This window comes from Pongo abelii, chromosome 8 (assembly GCF_028885655.2).
Source record: "Pongo abelii isolate AG06213 chromosome 8, NHGRI_mPonAbe1-v2.0_pri, whole genome shotgun sequence".
NCBI lineage: Eukaryota > Metazoa > Chordata > Mammalia > Primates > Hominidae > Pongo > Pongo abelii.
In genome coordinates, this window is record NC_071993.2 from 132,463,327 (window position 1) to 132,480,063 (window position 16,737).

Sequence of the window (16,737 nt, forward strand, 5' to 3'; positions counted from 1 at the left end):
TCCTGCCTCAGCCTCCCAAGTAGCTTGGATTATAGGTGTGTACCACTAAGCCCAGCTAATTTTTTTTGTATTTTTAGTAGAGATGGGGTTTCACCATGTTGGCCAGGCTGGTCTCGAACTACTGACCTCAGGTGATCCACCCGCCTCAGCCTCCCAAAGTGCTGGGATTATAGGTGTGAGCCACCACGCCTGGCCTAGAACTTTTTAAAATGAATCGGGGTATTCCAGTGTTGGAGGCATATATATTTAGGATATTTAAGTCTTTTTGTTTAAGAAGACTTCTTGTTTGTCATTATGTAATACCCTTTTTTGTCCTTTTTGATCATTGTTGATTTGAAGTCTGTTTCGTCTGAAATAAGAAAGTAACGCTTGCTCTGTTTTGTTTTCTGTTTGTTTGATAGATTTTTTTATCCCTTTACTTTGAGACTATAGGTGTCATTGAATGTGAGATGGATCTCTTGAAGACAACATACAGTTAGGTCTTGCTTCTTTATCCAGCTTGTTACTCTGTGTCTTCTAAGTGTGACATTTAGCTCACTTACATTCAAGGTTAATATTGATATGTGAGGATTTGATCTTGTCATTCTGTTGTTAGCTAGTTGTTATGTAGACTTGATTATATAGTGTTTTATAGTGTCAGTAGGCTATGGTACTTAAGTGTGTTTTTGTGATGGCAGGTACTGGTCATTCATTTCCATGTTTAACACTTCCTAAATACCTCCTGTAAGGCAAGTCTGGTGGTAACAAATTCCCTTAGTGTTCGCTTATCTAAAAAGGATTTTATTTCTCCTCCACTTATGAAGCTCAATTTGACTGGACCTGACATTCTTGGTTGGAATTTCTTTGCTTTAAGGGTGCTGAATATAGGCCCTTAATCTCTTCTGATTTGTAAGGTTCCTGCTGAGAGGTTCACTGTTAGCCTGATGGGGTTCCCTTTGTATGTGACTTGCCCCTTCTCTCTAGCTGCCTTTAAGATGTCTTGGGGATGTTTGTCTGGTATAGTATCTCACAAGGGTTCTCTGAGTTTCCTGAATTTACATGTCAACCTCTCTCATGAGGTTGGGGAAATTTTCATGGACAATATCCTCAAATATGTTTTCCAAGTTGCTTGTTCTCTCTGTATCTCTTTCAAGAATGCCAATGATTCATAGGTTTAGTCTCTTTGTATAATATCATATTTCTTGGAGTTTTTGTTCATTTTTAAAAATTCTTTTTCTTTATTTTTGTCTGCCTGCATTTATTCTAAGGAGCAGATTTTGAGCTCTGAGATTCTTTCCTCAGCTTGGTCTATTCTGTTATTAATGCTTCCAACTGCATTCTGAAACGCCTGCAGTGAATTTTTCATTTTCAGAAATTCAGTTTGGTTCTTTCTTAAAATGGCTATGTCATCTTTCAAATCTTGGACTGTTTTACTGTGTTCCTTGGATCGGGGTTCAACCTTCTTCTATATGTTGATGAGTTTCCTTGCCATCTAGATTTTGAATTCTATGTCTGCCATTTCAGTCTGGTTAAAAACCATTGATGGGGAGCTAGTGCAGTCATTTGGAGGTAAGAAGACACTCTGGCTTTTAGAGTTGCCAGAGTTCTTGCACTGGCTCTTTCTCGTCTGTGTAGGCTGATGTTCCTTTAATCTTTGAAGCTGCTATCTTTTGGTTGGGGCTTTTTGCTTTTATATCCTCTGATGCCCTTGAAGGTTTTGCTGTGGTATAAGTGGGGTTTAGTCAATTGGCTTTGTTTCTGGATGCTCTCAGAGGGCCAAGGCTCAACTCAGCACTCCTGGACTATGTGTTCCAACCCTGGGGTGCTAGGACTATGCCTAGAGCTTTGTTCTCTGGCCCCTTTAGGTCAAGCACCTGCTGTACTGGAGGGACTCAGTTGTTCCCAGTCCACTAGCAACAACACTCAGATGGGGGCTGTTGAAAAGAACACTCCAGTAGGACATCAGCAGACCCCCATGGATGTGTGTGCTGGTTGGAGTAGTGGTGGGCGGGGGGGTCCATGGACATGTGTGCCAATGAGGCAAGGGGCTGTAAGGGAAGGCTGCAAGTGAGTGCACACTGGTGGGGGAGGACTGTGAGCAGGTGCACACTGGCAGGAGTCTGTCTGCAAAAGCATCCCAATGGTTAGGTGGAGTCTGCTGGTAAAAGAGCTATGGCAGTGACTGCTGGCAAGCTGAGGCTGCACTGCAAGTAGGTGCAGCCAGGCAGGAACCCTCGGAGAGGCTGGCAGACAGAGGGATGCTCAGATCGGACTGTTTTTCTTCCCATGGGCAAGACAGCCTTGCTCTGCCCAGGTCTGGCAGCCAACAAAGGCTAGAGCTGCCTAAAGGACTATGGTGGGCCTTGCAGGGGTGGGCACCCATAGCTGTGCTCCACTGCAGTCATTCCTCCACCTCTGGGCTCTGTGCAGGCTGGAGTTCTCTCTCTGCTAACTCTCCAGAGTTCTGTCTCTGCCAACACTCCAGGCAGATGTCTGTGGTGGTTGTGGGGGTCTCCCACAGCTAGGATCCTGGAGGTCCATGTAAAGAATTAGCCACTCCACGTGTATATCACTCATCCCTTCCTTAGGAGCTGCTCAGATCCAGGAATGAGTCTTGGTGCTTGGTCATCCTGTGTAGGGTTCCTAGCTTTCTCCCCTTTTAGCCCAGCGTGTGTGTCCTCCCTCTGTCCATGCTCAATGCTTTCTTTCTGAAGATCTGTTCGGAGTGAGCTGTTTTACTTGATGGTCTGGTCTCTTTCAGTGGGAGAAGCTCTTCCTGGCTGTGTCTAGTCAGCCATACTGGCTCTCTCTCAAAAAGTTTGAATTGAGTTTTTTATCACTTGCAAGGTAAGGGTTTTTTCTGACACAAAGGGTTGCGTAGCTAAGATAAAATTGTCATAATCTTTATTAACTAAATAATAAATTTCATTGAAACACACAAAACAAATTCTCTAGAAATTCAGGACAAAACAAATAGAAATAAAGTTGTAATGAAAGACCTTAAATTTCTCTTTAGTGACCAAATAGGAAACAAACCAGTATGAGAAAATCTGAATAATAAAATTAACAGGATAGATCTAATTGATATGATATACACAGCACACATTTAACAGTGCCAGTGATAATGATACATGTACACATTTTTACAATTAAACCATAATAAAAATTTATTGTGTTCTCTAAAGAAGAAAAAACTATGACAGTCTCTGACAAACACTCAGTCTTGGAGCTAATAACAAAAGTGGAAGAGTAACAAATCCTCGAAACCCTGCAAATCAAACCAAAACCTTCCCGTGTGATATATTTTTTGAACAAAAAAGTAAATAATACTTGTAACTCTAGGTAACATATCTAGAAATAGCTACAATAAAAATATGACTTCAAAACCTTTGAGATATAGCAAAAGTTGGACTTCAAGGACATTTTCCATTAAGCACTTTATTAAATAAAAAATGGAGGAAAACATGATCCAAGCAACCAATTCCAGTAATGAAAGGAAACTGTATTTTCTGCTCAGTTTTGCTGTGATACTAAAACTGTGCTCAAAAAGTCTATTTTTTAAAAAGTAATTCATAAATTTTAGGAATGAAGAAGTAAATGACAGATGAATTAGAAATTAATAAATTAGAAAATGATATAATTAATAAACACAAGATACAGTCTTTGTGGGAAAAATTAATGTCATGTATGAATCTACCAGCTAGATTAGTCAAGAACTAAGAGAGAAAGCCCAAATATACAAAACTAGGATTCACACAGGGAAACTAAGCATAGATACTGATAAATGGGAAGGATTCTAAGGTAGTATTTTGTTTAATTTTCTGCTAACCAACTTGAATAAAAAAATGAAATAAATGACTTTCAAGAAAAATACGTAAGACTATAACCAACTGAAAGATAATCAGAAAATTCAAATAGGCTCCTAGCCAAGGAAAGGGCTGAGGAAGTTGTTACAGAAATCTTAAACTGCAAAGTTCTAAAACCCAGAGAGCTTCAGGGGCAAATCACCCAAACCTTCAAGGAACAGATAATTCCTGTGCTTCATCAGCTCTTCCAGAGCAGAGAAATAAGGAAAACTTCTAAAATCTTGTTAGAAAGCCAGAAATTGTAAAGAGAGCATGGAAAAAACTAATCAGCCTACTGACAGACAATGAGTAGGCTGATCTCAATACTCACGTAAAAATCAGAATCTCCTATTAAAATATAGAACATTCATACGGATATTTAGTGTATATATATATATATCTATATACATATATATCTATATACGTATATATATATATCTATATACGTATATATCTATATACGTATATAGATATATATATACGTATATATATATCTTATATATGTCCTATGTAATGTGAAATATTAAAGAAATAATGACCAAAAGAAGTTCCTAGTAAAGATGAGTAAAGATGGCTTAATATAGAGAACTCTATTCATGTATTCTATCATATACTCTCACTAGATTCCAAACTCATTTAATAAATTTCAATATCTGTTCCTTATTTCTAAAAACCCCATAGTAAAATAGAAATAAATGGATACTTCCTAGATAAAATTTTATGTGTTTGTGTGGTGTGTGTGTTCATTACATCATACAAAACAATACCAATATTCTGCTTCATGATAAAACACTAGAGGTAATGCCCATTAAAGTCAATAAAAGACAAGAGTAATCATTGCTATTCTTACAGCCTGATAGTTATCACCAAATTCCTGTGCAACAAGGTTTTAGCAATTTGTACTCCCATTAACTGAAGATGAAAGTGCCTGTTAATCCACACTCTTGCCTATGTTATGTTTTATCACCCTTTTAAGTCTTTGCCAATTTGATATAGGAAAATATTTACAGTAGTTTTAATTATCATTCCTTTAAGCATTTGTGAGTTGAATTTTTAGGTTTAAAAACCATTTATGCTTTTGTAATTAACCTATTCCAGTCTTTTGCCCATTTTTCTGTTTGATATGCCTTTTTTGAAATTGTCATATTTGTAAATTAATAATATTAACCCTTTGTCATATATCTTACAATATTTTCCAGTTTATAGTTTGTCTTTGATCTTATTTATGGTGTCTTTTGTCATGAATAAACTTAAATGTTTTTATATAAGAAAATTTTCAACCTTATCTTTTAATAGTTTTTTGGCCTTGGTATTTATATTGAGAAGGGCTCTATTCTAAGAACATGAAACTATTCCCCACTGCTTTATACTAACAGCTCTACAGTTATAGTTACAATTTTACATTGAACCATTGGATACACCTGCAATTTATTACGGTGTAAGGATTGAGGTAGAGTTACAAATGACTAGCAAAATTTCCCATGTCATCCATTGATGAGTGATTCATCTTCTCCCATTGATTTTAGGCATCATCCTTCAATACTGTTTTCTTTTCTAACCTCAGGTTTGCATGTATATCTTCTATTCCATTTCACTCGTCTGATTATTGCTCTTACCAGGACAGGCTGTTTGCCAGGGCAAGTGCTTCACCATTATTCTTCTATTTTGGAATTTTTCTTATTATTCTCAGAAGTTAGTTCTTCCAGATAAGCTCTAGAATTATTCTGTCAAGTTCCAAAAAATGTTCTGTTGACATCTGACTGAGACTATTGAATTCTAGTTTGATTTAGAATGAAATATTGAATATTTCCCCCTAAGATAAAATATGTTTCTCTATTTTAAAAATAATTTTTATGCTCTTCAGTGGAGTTTTACAATTTTATTTATGTGCATCTTATGTGCTCTTCATCTACTTTATTCTTAGGTGTATTGTATTTTTGGTACTATAGTGGATTTCCCATTATATTTCTTTTTCTTTCTTGTTTTTATTTTTTTGAGATGGAGTTTTGCTCTTGTTGCCCAGGCTGGAGTGCAATGGCAGGATCTCGGCTCACTGCAACCTCCACCTCCTGGGTTCAAGCAATTCTCCTGCTTCAGCCTCCCAAGTAGCTGGGATTACAGGTATGCGCCACCACACCCGGCTAATTTTGTATTTTTAGTAGAGATGGGGTTTCTCCATGTCGGTCAGGCTGGTCTCGAGCTCCCAACCTCAGGTGATCCACCCACCTCAGCCTCCCAAAGTGCTGGGATTACAGGCATGAGCCACTGCACCTGGCCTTATATTTCTTTAAATCATATTTTTAATAGGTTATTGACTATATAAGTTATCTATATATTAATTTTAAATTAGAACCCTTAGTAAGCTGTATTATTCTTTCTATTAAGTTTTTGGTTGATGTGAGTCACAATCATATCTGAAAATAATTATTTTTGCCTCCCCCTTTCTAGCATTTATAAATTTTATTTATTTCCCTTGTCTAATAGTAATGACTAACAATTACAGAAGAATGTTAAATAATAATAGATTACATTTGCTGAGCACTTGTTATATGCCAGATATTGTACTAAACTCTTTATACTAATTAACTCATTTGATTCTCAGAAAAACCTAAAAAAGTTGACATTATTATTCTCATTTCTTAGATAAGAAAATTAAAGTATAGAAATATAAGGTAATGTACCCATATTTTCACAGCTGATAAGTGGTAGAGCCAGAATTTGAACCAACACAATTCCATCCTTTGCAGAGTCATGCTTTAAGATCTACCAGTTTGTCTGTGTCTGTCTGTATAATCTGTCTGTTTGTCTGTGTCTGTCTGGCCTTTATAAGTTTGTCTGTCATGTGCCCAGATGTGGTTTTCTTTGTATTTATTCTGCTTGCAATTCATTGAGTTTTTTATATTTTTGAGTTGCTATTTTGTTCTGGTTTTTCTTGTCAAATTTTGAAAATTTTTGGTCAATATTTCTTCAAATGTATTTTGGATCTTTTTATTCTTTTCTGGGACTCTAAATACATATATGTTAGACTGCTTAATGCTGTCCCATAGGCCACTGGGACTCTGTTGATTTATTCTCAATCTTTTTTTTCTCTGTGCTTTAGTTTAGATGATTTTCTGTTGACCTGTCTTCAAATTCACTAATTCTTTCTTCTGTTATATCCGATCTATTGTTATCCCATTCCATGACTTTTGAATTACAGCTATGACAATTTTCCAGATCTAGAGCTTTCATTTGATTCTTTTTTAATGGTTTCTATGTCTTTTCTGAAATTTTGTATATCTTCACTCATTTTATTAATATTTTCCTGTAGACCATTTAATACATTTACCATAATTATTTTAAAATCCTCACCTGTGAATTCTAATATCTAAATTATTTGAGGGTCTGTTTCTATTGATTGATTGCTCTCTTGACCATCTTGTTTCTTTACTTGTCAGATTATTTTTTATTGTATACTAATACTGTAAATATGTTGATATAGTATATAGAATATGGATTCTTTCTTTTTTTTGGAAGAGTGATGCTTTTTCTTGCAGCAGGCAGTTAAATTACTGACAGATCACCTTGAACTTATGGATATTTGGTTTTGCATTTTCTTATGGCAGTTCTATTTCAGCATTTTCTTAATCTTAGATTGAATCCCTCTTGAGACAGTTTTTACTCCTAAGGCGTGGCCCTTCGGAGGTTTCAATGGGTCACCCAGGGTATTTACCAAATCCATCTAACTTGGTAACATGTGAACTCTGAATTCTGTTTCCCCTGTGGTGAAGAGTAGCCATGTTCAGAGTATGGCAAAACTCTGCTCAGCTGTTTCAGACTTCTGGATGATATTGTTTTCCTACTAGAATCTTTGGGGTCTCACTTGCACATGTACTGTTTTGGGGTTAGCCAAAGAGTTGGGGTAAATTTATATATAGATTTTGGGATTTCCTTCTCTGTGCCTCTCTCCTTTTAAGAATTAACTCCTCAATTTTTACACTCAGTTGTCCCAAACTCTGTTTTCCTGCTTCTCAGTCCAAGAACCCTGAAGCTTTCTCCTTGAGTCCAGTTGCCCTGAGCCAAGTAGACTAAGGAGAGCCTGCAAGGGAAAATCCATATAAATGTGGAATCTGCCTGTTCTTCTATTGTTCTCCAGGCCTTTAAACCTTTTAAAAATGACTTTATCCAAACTTTATAATTTCTTTTTTTTTTTTTCAGTTGAGACAGTCTTGCTCTGTTGCCAAGGCTGGAGTGCAGTGGCATGTTCATAGCTCACTACAGCCTCCACCTCACAGGCTCAAGTGATCCTCCCATCTCAGCCTCTCAAGTAGCTGGGACTACAGCTGCATGCCACCATGCCCAGCTAATTTTTGTATTTTTTTGTAGAGACGGGGTTTCACCATGTTGCCCAGGCTGGTCTCAAACTCCTGGGCTCAAGTGATCTGCCCACCTCGGCCTCCTAAAGCTCTGGGATTACAAGTGTGAGCCACTGTTCCTGGCCTATATTTCTTTTTGAGGGAGAATTAGTCTGATATACATTACCTAATCAATGTAAGGCACTCCATCATTGTCAGAACTGTACCCTCTCACCTGTGCACATAACTCTGAGGCCATGCTTTAAACTAGGGTTTTTCAAAAGTTTAATTATGACCACTATAATACTTTTTACATTAAACCAGTACACAAATACACACATCATACACTAAGACCACTCACTACTTGGTAGTATACATAACAATTTTATGAAAAATAACTCTATTTTCTTCCTTCCTTCCTTCCTTTCTTCCTTCCTTCTTTCTTCCTTTCTTTCTTTCTTCCTTTCTTGGTCTCATTCTGTCTCCTAGGCTGTAGTGCAGGGGCGTGATCACAGCTCACTGCAGCCTTGACTTCCCTGGCTCAGGTGGTCTTCCCACCTCAGCCTCTCAAGTAGCTGGGACTACAGGCATGTGCCACCACACCTGGCTAGTTTCTGTATTTTTTGTAGAAATGGGGTTTTGCCATGTTGCCCAGGCTGGAATAACTGTATTTTCTAAAAGTATCATAGTAAACAGAGTAGCCTTGTTTTACATGTATGTAAATCTTTTTAATGTTTCGCTTATTCCAAGATAGCTTGATTCTCTTGTTTGCTTCTGCATTCAATCTATTGTAGTATCACATATCACGTAGCCTTTGAAAATTCTGCTATACACTTGTAAAAGAATGACTTAGAAAAAGACAAATAACATCTTTGTATTGTTATAAAATTATCAGAACTTCCAGGGTTCCCTCAAAACATGCTTTGAGAATTACTGCTCAAAGCCATTATTATCAATATTGTTCACATGGGCTATAAAATGTAGTTTAAAAAATTATAATATTTATTTATTAAATGCCAGCTTTGTGCCTACTCTGTCCTAGAGTCCCTATTTAACTTTTCAGAACAATCCTTCATGGTAGGTGTTATTGCCTCCTGCCCACCTCCACCCTCCCCTGCTCCCCCAACACTTTAGAGGAGGTGAGCAAACTGAGAAAGACAGACTCAGGTTTTTTCCCAAGGTCACACCCTAGTAGATAATGGTAGATAATTGGGTTGAATTCAAACCCAAGTCTGTCTGACTTCAAAGCTCAAACTCTTTCCATCGTCCTTGTCTCTCAACAAAGTTCCCCTCATTAAAAACACTCTATGAAGGAGAATGAAATGGCAGCCATTTCTTTGATCTCACTGAGTGATCTGCTTAAATGCAACATGCCATTATGGTTCTTTGAGTGGCCAGGAGCTAAACTGACCTAAGCCCTTCCCTGTCTGCTATCCTTGCAGGACACTCAAAGCTCCTCCATATGCCTCACTGCCATTAATTCTGATAAATAGCTCAGAATATGCTTTCAGCATATTGCATCACACACTTTGGCATAAGGACAATTATTCTGTAATAAATGAAAGGATCACATCCTCCGGTGAAGAATAGGCAGCAATGTAGATCAATTCCTTAAAAAGATTTTCTCTTTATTACTGTCAAGGGGTTAGACCTAGGATAGTGTGGCATACAGATAATAAAGGTGAAATACAGGATACTTTACAGATAACTACCATCCACTTTCTTTTTTCTGACAGTTATGGAGGGAAAGGAAAACCGTAGATGTCTGATAAGACCCAGAGACATCCTTTCATTATATGTCTTAAGAGAGAGGAACAAGTGAGAGTAGCATAGAAAGAGACATAGGGAAAAAATTAGAAGGATAAAGAAAAAATCTGAGCACTTCTTTATTATATGGGTGGTTTCTGATTACTGCACATCTGCGGACAATATTTGAGATTTATTTCTTCTCTCTGGGGATTCCTTGCTGGGCTAAAGTTGATGTCTGGAGCTATGTATAGCTTCTGTGAAAGGATCTCTTGGCAAATTAAATTCCACGGTTTTGTCTTCATTCATAATGCATACTTTATACATCTCCGCAAATAACCATTGGAATTTAAACTAGAGAGTGACAAAATAGACCTGGCTCTGGGTCTAAACAAAAGTGGAATATTTGACTATTCTGAAGTCATCCCTGATCACTTTCCCTTTAATATTAGACTAATCTTTTCCCATTGAAATGGTTCTTTTTATGTTTAGAATTATCAACAGTGAAGAATGAAAACAAAGATGCTGTAGCACAATTTCTCAAAATAAGTTTCTATGCTAACATCATCCATATGAATATAGGGAGACAACCACCATAAAGAGTTAAAAGAGAAAGGGAAAAGGAACAAAACAAACTACTCCCCACTTCCTCCCCACACTGACCTAGCCTTGAGGACACAGTAAAAGTTCTATGTGAGTGGCCGCAGTAACTGTGGGCACAGATTCAATTTTTCAATATAATTATTTCAAGTTCTAACCTTAAGGTTCCTATAAACACAATTCCAAATCTTAAAGTACTCCAAAGATCTTCACCTGCATTAAGCAGGAAAACTAAGGCATCCTTCACTACGGAGATCCATAATTCAGAATTATGTCACACTACAAAATGGAAGCTAGGATTCAACCTGCTGATAACTGATGAATTTACCAACGTTGCAGTCTGTTTGGAGAGCTGTGAATTGTCTAGATTCACTTAAGCTCAGGTTAAAAACTTTCTCTTTTTCTGTATTTGTTTGTAAATGATTAGTATACTGTTTAAAAAAAGAAAAGCAGGATATGGATGACAAAGAAATCATGAAACAGAGCGCATGGGTATCAACATTATAAAAATATAAACATAGAGTAAATAGAAAAAAGGAAACAATTATTCATAATTGCAACATTTTAATACTACCATTTGTAGCATTTTAATTTTCCCTTCTGATTTTTTTTTTTTTTTGAGACAGGGTCTCACCCTGTTGCCCAGGCTGGAGTGCGGTGGCATGATCACGGCTCACTGCAGCCTCGACTCCCAGGCTCAGGTGATCCTCCCTCCTTAGCCTCCTGAGTAGCTGGGAGTACAGGTGTGTACCACCATTCCTGGCTAATTTTTGTATTTTGTGTAGAGATGGGGTTTCATCATGTTGCCCAAGCTAGTCTTGAACTCGTGAACTCAAGCAGTCCTCCTGCCTCGACCTCTGAAAGTGCTGGGATTACAGGCATGAGCCACAGTGCCTGGCCTAGATCTTTTTTCTCATATATATATATGTATGTGTATGTGTGTATGTGTGTGTATGTAGGCACTCTCTTCCCTTATAAAAGTCATATTCATTTTGTGACATAATTTGTCTCTTGTTTTTTGAAATCTAACATCATACATAAGAAGTATTTACAAAGTTTCTATGTAATCTTAACAATCTCTCTAATGGATATACCATAATCACTTTTGTATGACTATAAATGTGTGTTGTGTCTCAATTTTGTGTATATATTTGTGTATAGAATATCTTCATGCATACTGCTTTTTCTTTTTTCTTCCTCTCTCCTGTTTTCTTTTGTCCTAATCAACACCATTATTCCCCTCCCTGCCACATGGAACAATTCTAAAAAGTTTTCCTTTGGGAGGCTGAGGGGGTGGATCATGAGGTCAAGAGATTGAGACCATCCTGGCCAGCATGGTGAAACCCCATCTCTGTCAAAAATACAAAAATTAGCTGGGTGTGGTGGCATGCTCCTCTAGTCCCAGCTACTTGGCAGGCTGAGGCAGAAGAATTGCTTGAACCAGGGAGGTGGAGGTTACAGTGAGCTGAGATTGCGCCACTGCACTCCAGCTTGGGCGATGGAGTGAGACTCCGTCTCAAAAAAAAAAAGTTTTTATTGTATTTTTGTGTGTGTTCCTGCAAAATGTGTTATTCTTGTTTTGTATATATGCATTTTTATCTTACATAAACATATCTCATTCTGTTTCTTACTTTCTTCACATAGCTAAAGGGATATTTGTGTCATTGCTTCTAACTGCAGTATACATTCCATGACCTGCCATGTAAACTATCCATTTTCCCAGTGCTGGGATTCCAGATTTCTTCCAGCTCCCCACCACAACAAATAACCATGTCCAAATTTCACCAGTAAGGCATCTAGACCTAGAGGTGTTTTTTTTTTGTTTGTTTGTTTTGTTTTTTGTTTTTTTGTGGGAGAATTTTTAATTACAAATTCATTTTTAAAAATCGATAAAAAGCTGTGCAGATTTTCTAATTTTTTATGACAGTGTTGTTAGTTTGTATCTTTCAAGGGTTTGTTGATTTTATCTAAATTTTCACAATTATTGACTGAAAGTTGTTCATAGTATTTCCCTATTAGTCTTTTATATCTGTAGGATCTGTAGTGATGTTCTCTCTTTCATTCCTGATATTGATAATATGTGCCTTATCTGTTTTTACTTGATCAATCTAGACAAGAGTTTTATCATTTTACTGATATTTCCAAAGAACCAATTTTTGTTTTATTGATTTATTTCCACTGTTTGTTTTTCATTTCATTGATTTCCATTTATATCTTTATTATTTTCTTCTTTGTATTTATTTTAGGTTTAATTTAATATTCTTTTTATATACTCTTAAAGGGGAAGCTTAGATCATAAAGATTAGACAATTATTCTTTTCTAAAACAAGCATTTAAAGCTATACCTTTTCCTCTAAACACTGCTTTAATGTCAAACCAGAACAATTATGTTACATTTTCATTATCATTCAGTTTGAAATATTTTCTCATTTCTTCTGTGATTATTTCTTTGCCCTATGTATTATTTTAAAGTGCATTGTTTAATTTCAAAATGTTTGGGTATTCTAAAGATACCATTTGTATTGATTTCTAATATAGTTCTGTAGTGGTCAGATAGCATACTATGTATAATTTCAAATTTAGCAAGACTTGCTTTGGTGAATGTCCTATGTATACTTAAAAAAAGTATTTTGCAGTTGTTGGGTGAGGTTTGTTTTAAATACCTATTTAACTTATATTTGTTCATAGTGCTTGCTATTTTCTATTTGTCTGATTTTTGTCTCCTAGTCCATCAATTACTGAGGGTGGAGTATTGAAATAATTACTTGCACTTTTTTTTTTCTTCTCCTTATAGTGATTTTACTTTTCAATGTGTTCTTGTGTTTGTGGTGATTGGGTGGAAATGCACTTAGGATTGTTATGTCTTCTTGATTAATGGACTCATTTATCACTTAAAATCTTCCTTTTTATTGTAATATTTCTTATCTTTATTTCTTTGATGTTAATAGAGCCACACCAGTTTTCCTGTAATTTATAATATATAGTTAGATTATGGGATAACTTTTTCTGTTTAGTTAATTTTAAAAAAAATTTTTAAATTAAAATATTTAAATAGACACATAATAATTGTACATTAATATCCCTACATACCCCATGAATATAATAATTATACATAAATATGTGTAATTAAGCATACATATTTATATATATTTATACACATACACATTTATGTATACATACATATAATTATATGTATAATTAAGTATACATATTTATACATACATATTTATACACATACATATGTATATATACATATATTTATACATACATATGTATAATTCATTATACATGTGTATTTATAATTCATTATACATATGTATGTATAATAATTACATTTTATTTATGGCATACATAGGGATATTTTGATACATAAAATGTGTAGTGATCATATCAGAGTAATTAGCATATCCATGACCTCAAATATTTATCATTTCTTTGTGTTGGGAAACATTCCGGTTCTTCTCTTTTATATATTCAAAATTATGTAATAAACTGTCGTGAATTATGATCATCCCACAGTGCTATAGACACTAGAACTTATTCCTCCTACCTAGCTGTAGTTTTATAAAAATTGTGGAATGTTTCACAGATGTGTTCTCTGTTTACTTTTTACCTACCAATGCCTTTACAGCCTTTATATTTAAAGTGAAGCTCTTGTAAAGAGCAAATAGCTCAGTCCTGCTGAGGTTTTTAGTCCAATGGAATTAGGCCAAGGTGAGTCAGCTCAGAATAGAGAATGCAGTACACCAAGGTGGGTCTGGGAAACTAGTGGGAAAGTGGAATTATTTTAGTAACCAAAAAGGTGTCATCTTAATTTGCAATGAAGAACATTTTAAATACAACTATCCAGATGGCTTTAATTTACTAAACTATTTCTTAACCTCTAGTATCATGTTTACTTAACAGTGCTGATCCAAGAATATCTTACAGGCATTGGGGGAAGAAGTCACTTAATTTCAACCTCTTGGGGGAAAAACAAGCAAAAAATAAAATCAGAAATTTTTTATTGTTTCTTTTTAGAACTCCGCCTGTTATTAAAGATGTGCTCATTGGATAATTAAGTACTCTGGTGATAGTCAGGACTGTTAAGATGCTGAAACAGAAAGACAACATTTCATTATTTTCCAATAACCTGTAGTCTTTAGGCTGTGGAGCTCCTAAGATCAATATTTTTATCTCTGTAAGGGCAGTGTACATTCATTTTGTTACACATCTAGCATTTCCAAAGAGGTCACTGTTTCACACAAATAGAGTCGCCTAGTACTCTGTTATTATAATGAATCCCCTCCAAGAGACATAAAATACTTAGAAAATTGCAAACTCCTGTTTTAACCAGCATGATTTCCAGCAGTTCTAATAAATGTTTTTTTAAAGGAAAAAAAATCACCCTGACAACAAACAGTTGCTTTTATCATCCCTGCCATCAAATAGTAAAGATCTGACAGCTCTTCAGGTAATCAATTTTCATGAATTCCTAATAACAGAAAACCAAGTAGGTCTCCCAGCCTCAGCAACTCAACAGTTGTGTGTAGGCTATAATTTTAAAAAATAGTTAGTCATCTCATCATACGAGTCCTGAAATCATACTGTTAACTTTTATACAAGAAATATGGCTTGTTATACACACAGCGTGTACTATCCTGTGGCGTACCTAATAGGACAATTAGGGTTTATCACTGAATTTGTATATATCAGCATTTTCAATTTCACCTCAGGATTTAGTTTTCAAGTCCTCAACCTAATGTGGAAATATGATTTTAAAATTTGACATTGCAGCAGTGCAGACTGCCCTTTTTGAAAGAGTTTGCTAAATGATTAGAAGAATACGAATCTTAAATCCGGGCTTCAGGAAACATTGAATCATAAATTAAAGTGCTGTTTATAAAACCCTTCCCAAATTGTGCTAAAGTTTTTTAAGTGAAATAGGTTCTCTGACATGCTGTATTTGAAATCGGAAGGAGGAAGATTTTGTCATTGTTATTGTCTTCCAACTATATATCTGCATGCCACTGATTTTTATTCACTCTGCTCTCTGAATTTGAACAATGAAAAGGTCGTATTAATGCACCACTTGCTAGAACAATGGCCGAGGTCCCTCTTGGCAGCTGAAAATCTAGATCATGAATCTTGATGGAGAAAGATGTCAGTCCATACATATGTAAGATGTCCTTAAGCCGAGAGATCTATCATTTTGGCCTTATTTGTCAGATACAGAGAAGCAGAGCCATTCTCCCGGGACCCTGGAGCTCCCAGCCAAAGCTCCCTTCTGCAAAGAAGACTTTCACATGAAGTCCGCCTGAGGACTGCTTACTTCTTGGTTATTTTGCTAAAAGAACGTCCGGCAAAAGTAAAAGACAAAGAGGCATTATTTAAACCGTTCAAGGGGAAAATCCCAGCAATCAATATCGCCTACAACCCTAATCTCTTTGAATGGGTTAGACTAAGAAATGTGGGAAGGGGATCGATTTTGATATGTTTTTAGTTTAGAAGCAAACCACACTTTAATTCTACTGTGTAGAATTTCACCTCTTGCTATTAGTTATGAATACAAATTAGAGGTCAGAACTGAAAATTTGGTCTTGGACTAACTTTCTCATTTTTCCAGTGTAATACTTGCCTGTCAAATATTTAAACATTATGAAATAACATGTATGAAATGTGTGGCATGAATTTTTAAAGCTCACCTTGTATGAAAATGATTATACATAATACCAAATAACTACAATTTATGGTTCTCAGGGAAAACAGGAGGGATCAAATTATTCATGAAGTCAGATTGAACATGGTTATCAATGGGCTATAGGAGACTAACTGACAGGTAAAAATGCTACCTATCAACACTAACTAGATAATGTGAACTTAAGTTCCTTTACATGCTGTATACCTCCAGGAATTGAGCCTGTCTTCTAAACTCTAAAATGGTAAGGCTGTGAGAATATACAGTGCCCATAACTTAGTTATATTCAGCAAAATGATACTCTTTTCCATCATTTGCATTTGTGAATGTGTAGGGGAAGAGTTACCAAGGAGGTGAAGTTAGATTGAAAGAAGTCTCCTCAAAAATTAAATTGGAAAGAAAAAAATGTAAAAAATTTAAACAGATAAGTAAATCATGTATATTTGGAGGAATGATCGTATCTATTTGCCTTTCATTAATAAATGTTGGATATAACAGTTGGAATTTAAACAAATTTTCAACGATTTTTGTTTGTTTGTTTGTTGATTTCATAGTC